Source organism: Lynx canadensis, chromosome B3, assembly GCF_007474595.2.
Source record: "Lynx canadensis isolate LIC74 chromosome B3, mLynCan4.pri.v2, whole genome shotgun sequence".
Taxonomy (NCBI): domain Eukaryota; kingdom Metazoa; phylum Chordata; class Mammalia; order Carnivora; family Felidae; genus Lynx; species Lynx canadensis.
Genome location: NC_044308.2, coordinates 54,901,967 through 54,906,372, shown reverse-complemented (window position 1 = coordinate 54,906,372; position 4,406 = coordinate 54,901,967).

Sequence of the window (4,406 nt, the reverse complement as noted above, 5' to 3'; positions counted from 1 at the left end):
TATTTAGATTGGGTGCACTCTGGGCTCGCTGTACCATTGGCACTTGCCTTCATAATCATCCTGGGCATTTCCTTCCTTCTCTACTATATTGAATTGGAGACTCCTTCTCTGGATCCTTTTTCTTCCACTTTCTTCACCTGCCATCTTATTTTGGTGAAGCACATTCCATAATAGTTTCCTTCAGAAAAGTAAATTTTAAAAGATATGCATTATTCATTATATTAACAGGCTAAATATTGAAGTATGAATTGAAAATCTTTTTCATCAGAATTTTATTTTTTTGAAAATATTTATTTTGAGAGAGGAGAGAGAGAGAGAGAGAGAGAGAGAGAGAGAGGAGAGAGAGATGGAACATGAGCAGGGGAAGGGGCAGAGAGAGAGAAATCCCAAGCAGGCCCCATGCTGTCAGTGCAGAGCCTGATGCAGGGCTCATTCCCACCAACTGTAAGATCATGACCTGAGCTGAAATCAAGAGTTGGACTCTTAACCAACTGAGCCACCAGGGGCCTCATTTCAGTGGAATTTTAAAAGCACTGTTCCACTGTCTTCTAATTTTATTCATTGCAAATGAGAGGTCGGATGCCCTTCTGGTTCTTGATTCTTATTCTGTGATCTCTTTTTATGTGAACATTTTTGTGAAACATTTTATGTGAACATGTATGTGAAAATTCAAAAACAATTTACATGTCAAATAATAAACTAGTTTTAATATCTTCATGCAATTGAGCCATTCAAGATCATATTTTAGAAAAATCTTTAATGTCATAAGATCACATTGATAAAAGATATATGAATGTTTTAAAATACTGAAAGATAATTCATCAAAATATCAAAAGTGACATTTTATGTATGATGAAATTTGGGGCATTTCCTTTTTTTGTAACTTCTTGTTCTGGACTAAATGTTCGTGTACCCCCCAAAATTCATAAGTTGAATCTCCAATCCCTAGTGTGATGATATTTGGAGTTGGGGTCTTTGGGAGGTAATTAGGTTTGGATGAGATCATGAGGCTAGGTTCCCATAATGGGATTAGAATCCTTGTAAGAAAAGAGACTAAAGCTCATATTCTCCACATCCTGTGAGAACACAGGGAAAATGCAGCTGTCTGCAAACCAGGAACCAAATCTGCCAGCACCTTAATCTTGAACTTCCCAACCTCCAGAACTGTGAGAAATAAATTGTTATTTAAGCCACCCAGTCTATGGTATTTTGTTATAGCAATCCAAGCTACGACACTTCTATGTCAGAGAATTTCTAGAACCTGTATTTTACAGTTGGATTTGGAAAAGTGTTCCTATGCCATGAGTAAAATCCTCTTTAAAACCAGCAATAAATATCATCATTATACTGAAAAAAATCAATAAGAGCATACTTAATGTAAATCTTTTAAGTGTAGTTTTAATCATATATTTCCAACATTTTTATAAACACTTTTAATGTATTGCAAAGTTAAAAGAATTTTTCAGTGAACTATGTACCTATCAGTTAGATTACACCAATAATATTTTACTATATTTGCTTTATCACGTATCTATTCCTTCCTCCAGTTATACATTAATCTTTTATGTACCTCACAATAAATAGCAGACATCAGTACACTTTTTAAATTTTTCAGCATAAATATTATTAACTAGAGCTTAATACTATTTTAGTACTTTCCTTTTGAGGTAAAATTCATAAACAGTAAAATGTACAAATCTAAAATGTATATTCATGGAGTTTTGAAAAATGCATACATCTAAATTTCCTTAGTTTTCTTTTGTCTGAAAATGTCTCTATTTGCCTTCATTTCTTAAAGAATATCTTTGTTGCTATAAATTTGGAGCTCACAGATTATAATTTTTTTCTTGCAGTTCTTTAAAGATGTCAGTTTTCTTCTGTCATTGTTTCTGAAACTTGAGTGCTCAAAAAATCATTGTTCCCCTATATGTAATGTACTGTTTTTCTCTGGCTGCTCTGACTGTGCTCTGACTTGGGGTTTGTTGAAATTTTCTGAAGTGTAAATTTATAATTTATACCAAATTGGCAGTATTTGGGCCATTATTTTTAAAAATAATTCTTTGTGTCCCCTTGCTTCTTCCTCTTTCTTATGGGCCTCCAATAATACATATGTTAACCTTTTGGCATTGAAACCACAAATCCCTGAAATTCTGTTTAAGTGTTCTTGCTCACTGTACTTCAGATTCGATCATTTCATTGATCCTTCCTCAAGTGCAGTGGTTCTTTCTTCTCTCATCTCCTGCTGTTAAGCCCATCAGGTTAATTTTGTAGTTCAGGTAATTTAATTTTCAGTTCAATAATTTGTTTGATTCTTTTCATGGTTTATTTCTTTGGTGAAATATCCTATCTTTTCATTCATTATAAGCATATTTTTACATCACTATTTTTCATTCATTATAAGCATATTTTTACATCTTTTACATCACTATTCATAATTATAATGAGCTGCTTTAAAATTCTTGTCCAGGGGTGCCTGGGTGGCTCAGTCAGTTAAGCACCTGACTTCAGCTTAGGTTCACAAGTTGGAGGTTCACAAGTTTGAGCCCTGCGTGGAGCTCTCTGCTGTCAGCATGGAGCCTGCTTTGGATCCTCTGTATTCCTCTATCTCTGCCCCTACCCCACTTGTGCATGCTGTCACACTTTCAAAAACAAAAAAATTTTTTTTAAAAACATTAAAAAATTTTTAAATAAAACTGTCTAATTCCAACAGCTGGATCATATTGGATTTTATCTTTGTTTATTGTCATCTTTCTCCAAAATAGATCATAAATTTTTTGTTTCTATTATGTTGAATAATTTTGGATTGTACCCTGGTTGTAAACATTATCTGAGGAGACTGTATTCTGTTACATTTCTCTGAAGAGTATTACTTTTTGTTTGATGTTGTTGTTTTGTTTTCGCAGGTAAGTAACTTAGCTGGACTTAAGCTGTAAACTCTTAGGTGCTAGCCCAAATCTCAATTCAGTTATTTTGTCCTTAATTAAGCTACTTAAAATCTGGCCCACATATACAGAGTTTAGGAATCAGCAAAGATTTTAACAGATTTTTACGCAGAATTTTTGGTTCCCCTACTCGGCTTTCTCATTGCCAGGATTCTGCCCTTCCCTCACTTTCCAGTGGCTTTCATTGCTTCAAATTCTGTTTTAATTCTTCAGGCCAGAAACACTATGGGTTTTCTACAGCTATTTCTATAGCCATTGCTCCATAGAGTCAAATGTGGTCTGCCTTGAGGCTAAAAGCTATAAATAACAAAACTCACACTCTGCCCATTTTCTCCTTCCAAATGCCAACTTCTCTCCATAATCTGTTTAATTTTATTCAGCCTCCATTACCTCCAGGTTGTTTTTTTATTTGTTTTATTTTGCCCAGAGTTTATAGTGGTTGTCTGTGAGAGGACCAGTGTTGCAAGTGCTTAATCAGACACTCCTGAAATGAACACCCATTATGGGAAACTGTTATTTTCTTTTTAGTACTTTCCTATATTGTCCGCATTGAACAAGAGTTACTTTAATAATTGGGAAAGGATTTTTAAATTATGTTAGCACATTATCACAAATCAAAACTTTTCATACAAAACAAAATGTGACTTTAAATTTATATGGAGAACAAGGGGAAGCAGAAATGCTTTGGAGAATGATAGTGAATGTTTTAGGAGAATGAAGTGGGAACACACAGCAAGAATGCAGACTACGAAACAGTCAAGTCTCTAAGCCAAAAGACACCTTTGAGCAGGTTACTGCACCTATCAGCAGCACCAAGAGGAAGCCAAACCAGAGCTTGCATGTTCACTATTTTCATCAGCAGGCATCCTTATTAACCCTTAGCCTTCCTTTCCCAGTGCAAGTCCTGCCCCTCCTAGAGTACTCATTGTCAATAAAACACTTATTGAATTTGATTTCCAGTTTCCTCTAAGGCATAAGTCTTTCCTCATTTGACTAACATCTGGACAAGTATAGGCTTTCTATTTCCATGGGAACCAAAGGTGACACATTCAATATTGCCATTAGTGATGAAATGATTAGAAACCAGTTGTGTGATCTTGGATGAGTCATTTTCCCTTTCTGGATCTTAGTTTCTTCACCTGCAAAATGAGGAAACTGACAGAACTTTTTTTAATATTTGAAATTCTACAAAACTGCACAGAAATTCTACAGAACCTGAACATGCTTTAAACACATTTTTAAATTCTTCTTTCCTCTAAAACCTGCTATACTATATCAAACTCGGGGTATCATGTGCTATTAAAAAAAATCCACTAGAGGGGAGTAAACATTAAGACGTGGGCTTACCACAACTCAACTTGGGTATCATGCATAATTATATTTGCAACTGTTGCCTAATACATATTGTTTCCAATCAATCTCCCTTAATGGCTTTAAAAATACAAGATGTGAGGGAATCACCAT